This window comes from Mus caroli, unplaced genomic scaffold (assembly GCF_978045245.1).
Source record: "Mus caroli unplaced genomic scaffold, Mus_caroli_1 scaffold_5, whole genome shotgun sequence".
In the NCBI taxonomy this organism is placed as follows: Eukaryota; Metazoa; Chordata; class Mammalia; order Rodentia; family Muridae; genus Mus; species Mus caroli.
In genome coordinates this window covers 119,609,461-119,626,797 of record NW_028227260.1, presented here as the reverse complement: position 1 = coordinate 119,626,797, position 17,337 = coordinate 119,609,461, and the positions used below count along the sequence as shown (strand labels likewise).

Below are 17,337 nucleotides of genomic sequence, written 5' to 3'. Positions count from 1 at the left end.
ACAAGCTCCACTATGTTCATAGCAGCCTTATTTATAATAGCCAGAAGCTGGAAAGAACCCAGATGCCCCTCAACAGAGGAATGTTCAGTTCTGAGCCCCATTTTTTAATGGGGTTATTTGACTTTCTGGAGTCCACCTTCTTGAGTTTTTTATATATATTGGATATTAGACCCTTATCTGATTTAGGATAGGTGAAGATCCTTTCCCAATCTGTTGGTGGTTTTTTTGTCTTATTGATGGCAATGTTTAGTATGATTATCTAATGGTTGATGATAATTGTTTTAACCCACTTCTTTCTCAAGTTTCATTAAATTAGCCTCTGTTTCCCTAAAAAAAAAAATAAAGAAAAAAATAAAAAATAAATTAAAAAATTATAAGGGCCCAACTTCTTGTAAAAAACAAACAAACAAAAAACAAAACAGAAACTAAACAGAGAAAAAATGAAAAAAAATGAAACTAACATGTCATGACTCAAATGCATATAACAGATAGCTACAGAACATTTTACCAAAATGCAAAAGAATATACCTTCTTCTCAGCAATTCATGGATCATTCTCCAAAATTGACCACGTACTCAGTCACAAAGAACATCTTAACAGGTACAAAGAATTGGAATACCCCCTCTATCCTATCAGACCAACCAATAACAGGCACATCTTAAGACCCATGCCATGACACTATTAATGATATTCTGAGGAATCCTGTTGAAGAGGGTGAAGAAAGGTTGAAGGAACCAATAAGATCAAAGGTATCACTAGAAAACCTACAAAATCATCTAACCTGAGTCAAATAGGTGATTGGAGATTGAATTGCTAACCAGAGAGCATGGGATAGGCTCCCTGCACATATGTAACAGTTGTACAGCTGGGTCTTCATGTGAGACTCCAAAAGTGGGAGGAGGGGCTGACTCTGACTACATTTCCTGACTGTGAATACCTTTAATCTATCTGGGATGCCTTATCTAGCCTCAACAGAAGATATCCCTAGTCTTACTGCAACTTGGTATGACAAGGCTGGTTGATATCCATCAGAGGCCTCCTCTTTTCTGAGGAGTACAGGAGGAGGAATTGATGGAGGGATAGGAGGTAAGAGGACAGGGCTGGGATAAGAGGAAGGAGGGTAAACTGAGATAGATTGAGATTGGGTTGTAAAATAATAATTAGTAAACAAATGAAAAATAAACATGTTATAAAAGATATTTGGGGCTCAGCTTTCCACCCACTTACAGCAACACCACATACCACTCACTCCATCTCTTTGCATGCTTGTGCATTGCCTCCTGTGAGCCATGTCCTCCAGAACTGCAGGGTCAGGGGAAGAGGCTAAGCTCCCTCAGTGTGCTCTGAACATCATGCCAATAGCAAGCCAAAACTCCTTCTGTATAGAATAAGACACCTTTGGTTAACTTAAGGTCCCAACTGGTAAGTATTATGGTGCTCAGACTGAAATCTATGATGAACTTTAAGATTGGAGGTACAACAGAATATATACCAATCCCAGCCATTAAAGCTTTTGGCATATTGACGGGAGCTGCTGCTGCTGTAAACCAAGGTTATGGGCTTGATTCAAAGATTACTAGTGCAGTAATGAAGGCAGCAGATGAGGTAGCTGAAGGTAAACTAAATGATAATTTTCTTCTGTTTGTGTGGCATACTGGATCAGGAATCCAGACAATCATGGATGTAAATGAAGTCATTAGCAACAGAACAAGTGAAATGTTAGGAGGGGAACTTGGCAACAAGACCTCTGTGCACCCTAATGATCATTTTAATAAAAGCCAGAGCTCCAATGACACCTTCCCCACAGCAATGCACATTGTCACTGAGGTGTAAGTTCACAAGGTCCTGTTGCCAGGACTATATAAGCTGTATGATGTTCCCAGTGCAAAATCCAAAGAATTTGTGCAGGTCATCAGAATCAGGTGAATTGACACCAGGAGGCTGTTCCACTCTTGGGCAGGAATTCACTGGTTATGTTCAACAAGTCCAGTATGTGATGGAGAGAATAAAAGCCAATATGCTAAAAATCTATGAGCTCAATGCTGGAGGCACAGCTGTTAGGAAAGGATTAAACACCAGGATCTGTTTCACAGAAAAGGTGGCTGCAAAATAGTGACACTCACAGGTTTGCCTTTTGTCACAGCCCAGAATAAGTTTGAAGCTCTGGTGGCTCATGATGCTCTGGTGGAGTTTAATGAGCCATGAACACTACTGCCTACAGTCTGATGAAGATAGCAAATGATATTCACTTCCTTGGTTCAGGTTTCAGAGAGCTTATCTTGCCTGAAAATGAGTCAGGGAGCAGCAGCATTTCAGGAAAAGTGAACCTTACTCAGTGTGAAGCGATGACCATGGTTACAGCCCAAGTCCTGGGGAATCATGTTATGGTTACTGTTGGAGGCAGAAATGGACATTTTGAACTGAATGTTTTTAAACCAAGGATTAAGAATGTGTTGCACTTGGCTAGGCTGTTGGGGGATGGATGCTTCAGGGTTTTCACAGAGAACTGTGTGGTGGGTATCCAAGCCAACACAGAGAGGAACAATAACACAGAGAGTCTTGGATGTCTGTCACAGTTCTTAATCTGCTTTTAGAGAATGACAAAGCACAGAAGACTGCCACGACCACACACAAGAAAGGATTAACCTTAAAGGAAATGGCAATCGAACCTAGCTATCTCAGAGTAGTTTGATGAGTGGGTGAAACCCAAGGATATGGTGGGTCCAAAGACACTTCAATAAATTTATATTAAATAAAATTTATATTAAATAAAATAAATTTATATTAAAATAAACTTGAAATTTAATAAAAATGATAATTTACAGCAACTTTCTCTGAGATAGAAAACCAGACAAAGACACATTAAGTACAGAGATTAAAGCTCCTGCTAGAGAAATCAGGCAACAGAAACAAATAAAATGTATCCAAGGGCCAAAAGAGATAGGTAAGTCAGTGAGATGCTTACCAATCTGGCATGAAAAACTGAGTTCAATCCATAGTATCCATATAAAATTCACAGTGGTGTTTGAGGCAGGTAGATCCCTGCAGCACATTGTATAGGCAGCCTGACCTACTCAATTCGATCTAGGCCAAAGAAATAACCTGCCTCACCAAAAGTAGTGTTGTGCCAGGGAAATGTTAGTGATCCTTCAAACCACAGACAGGAGCCAATCTGTTGCAACTCATAGCAGGGTCTTCATACTATTCGAGCTAGTTTGGGCCCCTCCAAAGTACCACCATCACCCAGGATAGTTTTGGAGGTGGAGCCCCAAATTTCTGTGGGGCAAGGCTTTATAGTAAGCAGCAAGCAGGGACTATGTGTGCAAGCATCTAATGGGAACTCTACTGTGGCCTTAACTTACTTGACTGGTGCTTAGAGTCATATCATAAACTTAACTTTTGTTCTCCTCTGCATTGGTGGTCCTTAGGCAGGGGGTAGGCTTGTAACCTGGGAATACAGGTTTATTGGGAGAATGCTGGTCTTGTTAAGGGTGTAACATGGAAACACTGGTCTTGCTGGGGATTAGCCTAGAGACTAGAGCTAGGCTCCGGTTTTGTTGCAGGGTGTACTGGTTGGTTTTGTGTGTCAACTTAACACAGGCTGGAGTTATCACAGATAAAGGAGCTTCAGTTGAGGAAATGCCTCCATGAGATCAGCTCTAAGGCATTTTCTCAATTAGTGATCAAGCAGGAAGGGCCCCTTGTGTGTAGTACCATCCTGGGACTGGTTGGTAGTCTTGGGTTCTATAAGAAAGAAAGCCGAGCAAGCCTGGGGAAGCGAGGCAGTAAGTAACATCCCTCCCTGGCCTCTGCATCAGCTCCTGCTTCCTGACCTGCTTGAGTTCCAGTTCTGACTTCCTTTGGTGATGAACAGCAATGTGGATCTATAAGCTGAATAAACCCTTTCCTCCCCAACTTGCTTCTTAGTCATGATGTTTGTGTAGGAATAGAAACCCTAAGACAGGGGTCAACTTGGAAACTAATGCTAGGTGCCAGCCTGTTTACCTGAGTTCAAACTCAGGTCAGGTGTTATGAATAGTCCTGGGGCTAATTATATTTGATGTTAATTCCTTTCTCCTGTGAGGGGCTACAAACAAGGAATGAGTCAGCACTCAGGTGATTTCCTGTAAACCTGCTTTCCACCTTAATTTGTAAAATAAAGAAGAGCTGATGATTGGGCAGATAAAGGGAAGGTGGGGCAGAAGGTGAGAAGAGAGAAGGAGGAGGAAAATGGGAGAGAGAGAGAGGACACAGAGGAGAAGGAAGAAGAAAAGCAGAGCAGAAGCACCTGGCCTGGAGAAATCACAAGTTCTAAGGGAGACTTTTATATGGGGAAGATGGTAGTGTAGTGGTAGACCTGCCCAATCTAAGCATGCAACATGTATTCATATCAATTGAGTTGTGTTTTCATTGCCCGGGCTTATTTGGGTTGGAGATTTACCTCAACAGTCAGGTTCTCTAAAATGGAGTCTGAATTTAAAATATTTGTCATCTCAGTAGTGGTCAGCACCTGAGGAATAACTTCTGTTATTGATCGCTGGTTCTCTACATATGTGGGTTCCCAAGCCAGATGAGGGGTTACCTATAATGCTGCTAGTACTCAGGACAGCTCTCAGAGAACACAGCAAGAGTGGATCACTCCCTAAGCAGATCAGACTTGGGCCTACTCAATTCCATTGAGATGAAGGCCATGTCATGATAAAGCTGGACAGGCTTTTGTTTTCCCACCCGAGAATTAGGTTAGCAGAAATCATGTAACCTGAAGTCTGCTAATATAGCTGATATGATTGTAAAGTCCCTGCTCTGGCTAAAGCACTTCCTCTCTTGTTCTTTTTCCTCCCCTTCCTTCTGACCCAAGCTATATAAGTTGGCTCCTCTATTTCAGTGAACAAGCTGTCTTCTGACTCAATCTCCCAGGTCATTTATACCTACCATACACACAGCCACTTTGGAACCTGCTTACCAGATCCTCCACATCCTGAGATCACCAATGTACGATGGCCAATTAGGAGGGGAACTATATCTGGCACCTAAACAGGGACCCTCTGGGACTTGCAGAAGAGAGTGAGTACTCCCCTCTGAGGGACGCTGGCATCTTGCCTTGCCATCTAGATCTAAGGATGAGCTTGTTCTTCCTTTCTCCTTTACCATTGATTTGAGAGGCATTGAGGGACTGATTATGGTGAAGGGGTAAATTATGTCTTTCCTCCATAATTGTTTGATATACACAGGCAATTATACAAGATCAGAGACTCCTTCAAACTTGCTCATAATGGAAAACACACCTTGGCTTTCCCTGTTTATGATCAATCCACTTGTTCCCAGCCCCTAGACTTACCAGTTTATCCCTACCAGGGCAATGAATTAAAAGAGCTTAGTCAAGTGGTATGAGCTATCATACCCCTTGGGACAAATCCATTGTCCTGATCCTTTGTGCCTCCCTTAAAACACCACATGACTGGTGAGACATCTCTTCATCTTGCTTGCCTAGACCCCTTTTCCTTCAGTGGAAGGCTTTACATAGGAATCATCTCCAACACATCAGGAAAAATTGAAGTAAAAACAAATAAAATATCCCTTGGGGGGTTGTGCTTTTTGGTCAAGGTAACTTCTCCACAGGAGCAGGACAGGTATTCAACCTCCAGGGTACTTTGATCAAGTACTTATTTGTGCTCTTCATTTCCTTTGGCAGAAAACCAAGAAAACCCTCTCTAACATTGATCTTAGAACAAAAATGAGCCTGGTACACAAAATCCCTGATGATATGGCTAGAGAAATCTTCCTTAAAAGCATAATTTAGGGTGTCATGACCTCAGAACACAAATTGGCATGTCAGGGTTTGAAAAATGAAGGAAGACCAAATTGTAGATATTTTGGTCCTTCTTAGAAGGGGGATCAAAATACCCATTGGAGGAGATACAGAAAATAAAATGTGGAGCAGAAAATGAAGGAAAGGTCATCCAGAGACTGTCCCACTTGGGGATCCATCCCATATACAGTTACCAAACCCAGATTGCTGACAGGAGCCTGATATAGCTGTCTCCTAAGAGGCTCTACCTGGGCCTGAAAAATACAGAAATGAATGGTCATAGCCATCCATTGGACTGAGCACAGGGTCCCCAATGTAGGAGCTACAGACAGGACCAAAGGAGCTGAAAGAGTCTGCAGCCCCAAAGAAGGAACAACAATATGAACCAACCAGTACCCCCAAAGCTCCCAGGGACTAAACCAACAACAAAAGAGTACACATGGCAGAACCTATGGCTCCAGCCTCATACATAGCAGAGGATGGCCTTGTGGGACATCAATGAGAGAAGAGACCCTTAGTCCTTTGAAGGCTCAATGCCCCAGTGTACAGGAATGCCAGACCAGGATAGCAGGAGTGGGTAGGTTTATGAGCAGAGGTAGAGGGGAATGGGATAGGGGGTGTTTTGGAGGGGAAACAAGAAAAGGGGACAACATTTGAAATGTAAATAAAGAAAATACCTGATAAAATAAAGAAAAATGAACATTATGATAAATGAATAGTGGCCCTTAAAACAAAGGAAAATGTTTTAAATGTGTAAGCGAGGATCACTGGAAGGGTGAATGTTCAAACACAGGCCCATCTATGGGCTTGGAAACTAACCCTCCTAAATCATCTGTCCACAATGCCCTAAAGGGCTCCGTTGGAAAAAGGATGGTCAATATAGTTATGATAAAGATGGCAAGCCCCTCAAGTCTTTAAACTCCAAAAGGGGTGTACTGGCTAGTTTTGTGTCAACTTGACACAGCTGGAGTTACCACAGAGAAAGGAGCTTCAGTTGAGGAAATGCCTCCATGAGATCCAACTATAAGGCATTTTCTCAACTAGTGATCAAGGGGGAAAGGCCCCTTGTGGGTGGGACCATCTCTGGGCTGGTAGTCTTGGTTCTATAAGAGAGAAGGCTGAACAAACCAGGAGAAGCAAGCCAGTAAAGAACATCCCTCCATGGTCTCTGCATCAGCTCCTGCTCCCTGACCTGCTTGAGTTCCAGTCCTGACTTCCTTTGGTGATGAACAGCAGCATGGAAGTGTAAGCCAAATAAACCCTTTCCTCCCCAACTTGCTTCTTGGTCATGATGTTTGTGCAGGAATAGAAACCCTGATTAAGACAAATTGGTACCAGGATAGTGGGGTATTCCTGTGACAACCTGGCCATATTTTTGGGAGGACTGTGGAAGGACTTTGGGACTTTGGGCTTGAAGATCCATTTGTTGTTAAGAGCTCTGTCAGATGTGTAGGAGCTTGGAAGATAATGTTGAGAACAGTGCAGAAGATGGAGGCCTGGTTTGTGAAATTTCAGAGGAAAAATTAAAGACTCTTTTCAGGGCCATTGTTACTTTGGTTGTGAAGATTCTGTGGTTCTGGTTAGCTGGGGCTGAAGAATCAGCTGTGATTAACAAGATACCAGAACTACTAAAGCAAAAACTTTGCATTACTGGGACTATTGATGCTGGTTAGCTGGAGCTAAGAAATTAGCGATGATTAAGAAGAGACCAGCATCGTTGAGGTGACATCTTCTGGGAAGTGTTTTCTGAAAGCACAAAGAGGCTGTGTTCCAGAGATAGTCAAGGTTGTACTCCTATTGCAGCAGGACTTGGTAATGTATAAGGGTCACCCAAGTGGTACTGGTTTTGAAGGCATGAAGGGGTCACACAGAGCAGCTGAGCCTCGGCACTGTGAGAGGCCATGGAAGGCCATTGGTGAAGGTGCAGCCTCAGTTGCAATTGAAGGCCCAGGACTGAAGGGGTCATGCAGTGTTTTGGAGATACCAGTACCATGAGATGACCACCAAGAGCAGCAGCAGCAGTGGAGTAAAGGCATCTGAAGCCTAGAAGACGACAAGTGTGCTACAAAGGGCATGGCTGGAGAAGTGACCCAAGCCCTTGGAGGAGCCCAGAAGATCGTGAGTTGGATCCCAGACATTGGAAGGTTGGAGATTGATTTTTGCTTTGATTGTGACTGTGCCCTGATATTTTCCCTCTTGAAGGAAGAAACTGTTTTAGTGGAGCCCACAGTTAAGAGAGTTTTAATTATAAAAAGACTTTGGATTTTAAAAGAGATGGCTATTTTAAAGAGATTGAAATTTTAAGAATATATAAAGACTGTGGGATGATTAAAGTTATTTAGACTTTGGGGATGAATAAGAATGTAAGGGTTGAGGCTTACTAGTAATGTGTTTGTGTGTCAAGTTGACAAGGGGTCAATTGTACGGGCTAGTTTTGTGTCAACTTGACACAGCTGGAGTTACCACAGAGAAAGGAGTTTCAGTTGAGGAAATGCCTCCATGAGATCCAACTGTAAGGCATTTTCTCAATTAGTGACCAAGGGGGAAAGGCCCCTTGTGGGTGGGACTGTCTCTAGGCTGGTAATCTTGGTTCTATAAGAGAGAAGGCTGAGCAAGCCAGGAGAAGCAAGCCAGTAAAGAACATCCGTCCATGGCCTCTGCATCAGCTCCTGCTCCCTGACCTGCTTGAGTTCCAGTCCTGACTTCCTTTGGTGATGAACAGCAGCATGGAAGTATAAGCCGAATAAACCCTTTCCTCCCCAACTTGCTTCTTGGTCATGATGTTTGTGCAGGAATAGAAACCCTGACTAAGACAAGGGGCAAGCAGGAAAACCCACAAAATTATCTGGATCACTATATTTTGGCAGGCTAATACCTCAACCTCAATATAAAAAATTAGGGGAAGCCATTTAAATGCCTAATTGATACTGGAACAGACATAACTATTTTGGGATGATATTAGGTCCCACAGCATTCAGAATTAATCCCTGGGTCACAACTAATTGTCATAGGAGGCTCTTTCTGGGTGTATACCACAAAAAAAGGGCTTTAGATGGCAGGATTCAGGTGGTACTATTGGCCTTAACAGCCATCTTACCATGGGTATGGCCACAAACCTGCTGGAGAGAGATAGTGTAGAGACTGTAGATGTGATCCTCTCCATTATCATGGAAATTGAATGCATTCAGTTAGAAGACTACAACAAACTTCCCAGGGGTCACCCCCAAATCTAAGAGCCACTGTTATATATGATATTCTCTGCTTTGACTGGGTCTCAGATGAACCCATCTGAGTTGGACAACAGCCTTTATCCAGGGAGAAATTAGGATCTCTTACTGATCCCATTAAAGAACAACTCCAACTTATCTGCCTCTCTCCCACAGTCCATGGAATATCCCCATATTTGCAGTTAAAAAATGTGAGGTCAGGGACAGGCTGACTCCATGACAGGCTTCAAACTGGCAGTTCAGGAGACTAGGCCTAGATCTCTGTTTCCCAGAACTGGGCAAGTCCAGGCAAAGCAGTTACTAGAAAAATCTCAGGCTTCAGGCAGTCAATCAGAAACTGCCCCACCACCTGGTCTGAGGCAATGGCAATGAGTCACCCAGCAACAGTTTCTAGGTTTCCACAGCAACAAACATAGGGGCATCGGCAGAAGGGGCAGAGATGATGACCTTTTGGCCCCACCCTTCAAGTGGCCCTGGCCTTCTCCATGGTGGTTGTCTTAGTCAGGGTTTCTATTCCTGCACAAACATCATGACCAAGAAGCAAGTTGGGGAAGAAAGGGTTTATTCTGCTTACACTTCCATGCTGCTGTTCATCACCAAGGAAGTCAGGACTGGAACTCAAGCAGGTCAGGAAGCAGGAGCTGATGCAGAAGCCATAGAGGGATGTTCTTTACTGACCTGCTTCCCCTGGCTTGCTCAGTCTGCTCTCTTATAGGACCCAAGACTACCAGCCCAGAGATGGTCCCACCCACAAGGGGCCCTCCCTCCTTGATCACTAATTGAGAAAATGCCTTACAGCTGGATCTCATGGAGCAATTTCCCCAACTGAAGCTCCTTTCTCTGTGATAACTCCAGCCTCTGTCAAGTTGACACATAAAACCAGTCAGCAGAGTGGTAAAGACACCAATAGACCCATGACATACTTAGCACCAGCATCATCACCCCATTTGATGTTAGAGGGATCTCACTCCTGAAAGATGGTGATGGGCTTACTGTTGATGACAAGCTTCCCATTCTCAGTCTTGACTGTGCCATTGAATTTGCTGTGGGTGGAGTCATATTGGAACATGTAGACCTCTGGAAAACTGTGGCATGATGGCTGTGGGGCTGCCCAAAACTTCATTGCTGCATCCACTGATGTTGACAAGGCTGTGGGCATGGTAATCCCAGAGCTGAATGGGAAGCTCACTGGCATGGCTTTCCATGTTTCTAACCCCAGTGTATCCATTGTGGATCTGACATGCTGCCTGGAGAAACCTGCCAAGCATGATGACATCAAGAAGGTGGTGAAGCAGGCATTTGAGGGCCCACTGAAGGGCATCCTGGGCTACACTGAGGACCAGATTGTCTCCTGCAACTTCACCAGCAACTCCTACTCACCCACCTTGGATGCTGGGGCTGACATTGCTCTCAATGACAACTTTGTAAAGCTCATTTTCTGGTATGACAGTGAATACGGCTACAGCAACAGGGTGGTGGACCTTATGGCCTTCATGGCCTCCAACGAGTAAGAAAGCCTGGACCACCCACCCCAGCAAGGATACTGAGAGTAAGAGAGAAGCCCTCGGTTGCTGAGGAGTCCCTGTCCCAAAATGGCCCCCAACACTGAGCATCTACCTCACAATTTTCTTCCCAGATCCCCATAATAACAGGAGGGGGCTAGGGAGCCCTCCCTACTCTCTTGAATACCATCAATAAAGTTCACTACACCCCCACAGAAAAAAAAAAGAAATCTCCTTCTTTGAGGTACTCCTACCTCTATGTTTTGTACAGACCACAGGAATATCCCATATACACTTCATGATAAGCATCACTCTGACTGGCCTCAGATGTGTCAGCCCTCCCACCCTGTTCTTCTGGGGTGGAGGGACAATAAGTCCCCATACCAACTCAATCATTAAAGATTTTTGTGTTGTGTTTATACTTATACCTCAGGTATATGTATATGAAGAAGATGACATGGTACTTCTACAACCTCATAAGACAAAAAGAGAAGTCATCATTTTGCTAGTTGAAAAGGGATTTACACTTTAATTGGGAGCAGGGGGAATGACAAACTTGATCAAGCCATGGCCACAACCACAGATAGTCTGGATGTATTCCAATGAGAAATGAGCACCCTTGCTGGAGTAGTACTACCAAAAATAAGGGCTCTGGTCCTTTTGACAGCAGAGCAGGGGCCAACTTGTTTCATCCTAGGGTAGTAATGTTTCTATGTAAAGGAAATGGTATTGGTTGAACAAGATAATACCCTTCACAAATTCTTTAATAATTTAAGGTATCAATATGCCTTCGATGACCCCACAGCCTGATAGTTGAACCCACTCATTGCCTGGCATTTGCCCTTAATAGGCCCGATCACAGCCATAGGTACCATCATCCTTTGTTGCCCCCATGCCTTGTACAGTTTCTGAGGAAGCAAGTTCCTAATATAGCCAAAGCCACTACCAACCATGTTCTGGTGTATTATGAAGCCACTCCCACAGACTACATTGGCACATATGATGATGACATGACCCCATCATAGTGTGTGGGGGTATCTGTCTAGAAAATTATCTAATTCATCCAGATTTTCCAGTTTTGTTGAATATAGGCTTTTGTAGCAGGATCTGATGATTTTTTGAATTTCCTCAGTTTCAGTTGTTATATCTCCCTTTCAATTCTGATTTTGTTAATTTGGATACTGTCTCTGTGCCCTCTAATTAGTCTAGCTAAGAGTTTATCTATCTTGTTGGCTTTCTCAAAGAACCAGTTCCTGGTATTGTTGATTATTTATATAGTTCTTTTTGTTTCTACTTGGTTTATTTCAGCTGGAGTTTATTTCCTACTGTCTACTCCTCTTGGGTGTAATTGCTTCTTTTTGTTCTAGAGCTTTCAGATGGGCTGTCAAACTGCTAGTGAATGCTTTCTCCAGTTTCTTTTTGGAAACTCTAGTGCTAAGTCCTCTTTGCACTGCTTTCATTGTGTCCCATAAGTTTGTGTATGTGGTGCCTTCATTTCCATTAAATTCTAAAAAAATCTTTAATTTCTTTATTTCTTGCTTGACCAAGTTATCATTGAGTAGGGCATTGTCCAGATTCCATATGTATATGGGCTTTCTGTTGTTTTTGCTACTATTGAAGATCAACCTTAGTCTGTGGTGATCTGGTAGGATGCATGTGATTATTTCCATGCTCTTATATCTGTTGAGGCCTACTTTCTGACTGATATTGGGTTCAATTTTGGAGAAGGTACCATGAGGTGCTGAGAAGAAGGTATATACTTTTGTTATAGCATGAAATGTTCTATAGATATCTTTTAAATTAATTTGGTCAATAACTTCTGCTACTTTCAATATGTCTCTGTTTAGTTTGTGTTTCCATGATCTGTCCACTGATGAGATTGGGGTGTTGAAATCTCCCACTATTATTGTGTGAGGAGCAATGTGTACTTTGAATTTTAGTAAAATTTCTTTTCTGACTGCTGGTGCCCTTGTACTTGGAACATAGATAGATGTTCATAATTGAGAGTTCTTCTTGGTAGATTTTTTTCATTGATGAGTATGAAGTGGACACTTCTTTTCTTTTTTGATAACTTTTGGTCGAAAGTTGATTTTTATTCGATATTAGAATAGCTACTTGAGCTTGTTTCTTGGGACCATTTGATTGGAAAATTATTTTCTAGTCCTTTACTCTAAGATAATTTCTGTCTTTGACACTGAGGTGGATATCCTGTATGCAGCAAAATGCTGGGTCTTGTTTAAGTATACAGTCTGTTAGTATATGTGTTTTTATTGGGGAACTGAGTCAAAATATCACAATTTCAGCAAAATCTTGCTGGCATGTGCAATAGTGTCTGTGTTTGGTGGATGATGGCTGATTATGGGATGGATCCCCTGGTGGGGTAGTCTCTGGATGGTCCATCCTTCCATCTTAGCTCCAAACTTTGTCTCTATAACTCCTTCCATGGGTATTTTGTTTCGTATTCTAAATCATTGGGAAGAGAGGCCCCTTGGTCATGCAAACTTTATATGCCCCAATACAGGGGAATGCCAGGGCCAAGAAGTGGGAGTGGGTAGGTAGGGGAGCAGGGCAAGGGAAGGGTATAGGGCACTTTAAGGAGAGCATTTGAAATGTAAATGAAGAAAATACCTAATAAAATTGAAAAAAATCACAATTTGCAGACCATATGATAGTTTACTTAAGTAACCCCAAAAATTCCACCAGAGAACACCTACAGCTGAAAATAACTTCAAGAAAGTGGCCTCATATAAAATTAACTCAAACAAGTCAGTAGCCTTATTCTATTCAAAGGATAAATAGGCTGAGAAAGAAATTAGGGAAATGACACCCTTCACAATAGTCATAAACAATATAAAATATCTTAGTGTGACTCTAACCAAACAAGTGAAAGATCAGTAAGACAAGAACTTCAAGTCTCTGAAGAAAGAAATCAAAGAAGATTTCAGAAGGTGGAACAACTCCCATGCTCATGGATTGGCAGGATTAATATAGTAAAAATGACCACCTTGCAGAAAGCAATCTACAGATTCAATGCAATCCCCATCAAAATTACAACTCAATTCTTCATAGAGTTAGAAAGAGAAATTCTCAAATTCATTTGAAATAAAAAAAGTCAGGATATTGACAATTATTCTCAATAATAAAGAACTTCTGGGGTAATAACCATCCCTGACAACAAGGTATACTACAGAGTAATAGTGATAAAATCTGTACAGTATTGGTGCAGTGACAGGCAAGTAGATCAATGGAATAGAAATGAAGACCAGAAATGAACCCACACACTTATTGTCACTTGATCTTTGACAAAAGATCTAAAATCATTCAGTGGAAAAAAAAAGGACAGCATTTTCAACAAATGGTGATAATTCAACTGGTGGTCAACATGTAAGAGAATGCAATTGATCCATTCTTCTCTCCCTCTACAAAGCTCAAGTTCAAGTGGATCAAGGACCTCAACATAAAACCACATACACTGAAACTAATAGAAAAGGAAGAGGGGGAAAGCCTTGAACATATGGGCATAAGGAAAAATTTCCTTAAAATCACACCAATGGCTTATGCTCCTAGATGAAGAATTGCAAAGGTTCTTTAAGGCAAAAGACACTGTAAATAAAACAAAATGGCAACCAACAGATTGGTCAAAGAACTGTACCAATCCTAAATCCTATAGAGTACTAATATCTAATATATACAAAGAAGTAAGACTCCAGAGACCCAAATGACCCTATTAAAAATGGGGAACAGAGCTAAACAGAGAATTCTCAACTGAGGAAACTTGAATGGCCAAGAAGCACCTAAAGAAATGTTCAACATCCTTAGTCATCAGGGAAATGCAAATCAAAACAACCCTGAGATTCCACCTCATACCAATCAGAATGACTAAGATCAAAAACTCAGGTGACAGCAGGTGCTGGTGGGGATGTGGAGAAAGAGGAACACTCCTCCACTGCTGGTGTAATTGCAAGCTGGTTCAACCATTCTGGAAATCAGTCTGGTGGGTCTCCAGAATATTGGATATAATACTAACTGAGGACCCAGCTATACCACTCCTGGGCATATACCCAGAAGATGCTCCAACATATTACAAGATCACATGCTCCACTATGTTCATAGCAGCCGTATTTATAAGAGCCAGAAGCTGGAAAGAAATCGGATGTCCTCAACAGAGGAACGAATACAGAAAATGTGATACATTTACACAATGGAATACTACTCAGCTGTTAAAAACAATGACTTAATGGAATTTGCAGGCAAATAGGTGGAACTTGAAAATGTCTTGAGTGAGGTAACCCAGTCACTAAATAACACACATGGTAAGCACTTACTGATAAGTGGATATTAGACCAAAATTCAGAATACTCAAGATTCAATTCACATAACATGAAGCTCAAGAAAAGGGAATACCAACATGTGGATGTTTATTACTTCTCAGAAATGAGAACAAAATGCCCACAGTAGCAAATATGGAAGAAAACCTGTAGAGCAGAGTCTGAAGGAAAGGTCATCCAGAGACTGCCCTACCTGGGGATCCATCCCATATACAGTCACCAAACCTAGATGTTATTGTGGATGCTGGGAAGTGCTTGCTGACAGGAGCCTGATATGGCTGTCTCCTGAAAGACTGTCAGAGCCTGAAAACTGCAGAGGCAGAAGCTTGCAGCCAACCATTGGACTGAGCTCAGGAGTCCATGATGGAGAAGTTGGAGAAGGGACTGAAGGAACTGAGAGGGATTTCAGCCCCATGGGGAGAGCAACAGTGTCAACTGGCCAGACACTCCAGATCTCCTGGGAAAGAGACCACCAACTAAAGATTACATATGGAGGGACCTATGTCTCTGGCCACATATGTGGCAGAGGATGGCCTTGTTGGCATCAGTGGGAGGAGTGACCCTTGGGCCTGAAGGTGTTCAATGTGCCAGGGTACTTGAATGTCAGGGCTGGAAGACAGGAGTTGGTGAATTGGTGGGGGAGTACCCTCATAGAGGCAGGGGGAGTGCGGAAAAGACAGAGGGTTTCTGAAGGGGAGACCTGGAAAGGGGAAATCATTTGAAATGTAAATATAGAAAATATCCAATAAAAAATAAAATAAAGCCAAAAATTGAAAAAAAAAATAATGTGGGGAGAGTGTGGGTTCCCAAGCCAAATAAGGGACAGTAGAATGTTGTCCATTAACCAGATGGCTCTCAAATAGCACAGAAAGAGTAGGGCTGCTCCCTACACAAATCAGACCTGGGACTACTCAACTCCATTGGTCCAAAGGTCCTGTCATGGTAAAGCCAGTTAAACATCTATTTCCCAGACATGGTATTACTTTCTAATAAACCATATGACATGCAGTCTGCTAATATAGCTGATACACTTAAAAAGCTCTTGCCTCAGCTCTAGCACTCCATCCCTTATATTTTTGCTCGTACCTCCCTACTAAACCTATATAAACTAGCCCTTCTATTTCAATAAACAACCTGTCCTCTGACACAGTCTCTGTAGTTATTTATACTCAATGTACTCACTGCCACCAGAGACCCTGCTCTCCTGCTTCTCTGTATCCTAGACTGCTGATAAGCATTGACCAATCATGGGATGGGGACCCACATATATACAGACACATAACATATAGACAGGCATGCACACACACACACACACACACACACACACACACACGCACACACACCACATAGGCATATATGTTCATGCACACTGTTTTTTTCTATGCGTTTTTCACTAAATGGTCATACTCATAAACTGTCTTCTAACTCTTTATGTATGCACTCTTAAGTTTATGATGCTTTCATTTTGTCAGAGAAGCTTCTTTTTGCAGTGTTCAGTGATTAATGCAAGAATCATAACTGGTCAAATTATTGGGAATAAGTGATTATGAGTGCATAACCATCAGTGAATCATTTAGTTCAGTCTTCCTCCATCTAAGGTTCAAGGAACATCAAGGAATTATACATTTGGGGGAGCAATAACCTGAGAGAGTCTAGAGAGAGAAAATGAAATGAGGAAAGTAATTATATTTAATCTAAGACATATTAAAGTGATGATGATCAAAGAGGACATGAAGAACATGAAACAACAAGGGGGTTCCTAAGTAGTGTTAGATAAAAGTAGAGCAAGGAAGATATAATAAAATTACATTACATAGTTGTATGAAATTAAAAAAATGTATTTAAAATATTATACAAATAGTAAAACAAATGACCATTTTATTTAAATTACTACAGATGATGCATCACATATGTTTTATCACAGGTTTTATTGATTAATATAATTTCTCAGATAGAATAAAATGCATATGCAATTAATTAATTAAAGAATGGATTTCAGAGAAATGATTCAGTAGGTAAAAACATTGTCCACCTAAGCCTAAAGACCTGATTTGGATTCACAGATGACACATGAAAAGCTCTATGTGCTGGCATGCACCTGTAATCCTAGCACTCCTGTGGAAAGATGGGAGGATTGCAGCAGCCAAAACAAGAGGGAGTGTACATCAACAAGGTAAAAGATGAGAACCCACTGCCAAGAATTGATGTCTGATCTTTACATGTGCATAGTGGTACATGGAAAGGAAGGAAGAAAAGAAAAGAAAATTTCCTTGCTTTGTCAAGCTCCTGATGTGGACAAAAACTCATGAACACAACACACAACTTAGTGATACTTGGGCACCAAGGAAATCAGGAAGGAAAAAAAATAATATTCTAGAATTAAAGAAAGATGGAAACAAAATCTGTGAGACATGAAGAAGGCACTTTTAAGCAAATGTGTTTTGATTACAAAGTGGCTAAATCAATAATTG

At 41.8% G+C, this 17,337-nt stretch overlaps 1 pseudogene; it reads left to right on the top strand.

Moving 5' to 3' along the window:
- Positions 1-1,316: 1,316 nt before the first annotated feature.
- Positions 1,317-2,741, top strand: LOC110287119 (fumarate hydratase, mitochondrial pseudogene; annotated as a pseudogene).
- Positions 2,742-17,337: the final 14,596 nt, after the last annotated feature.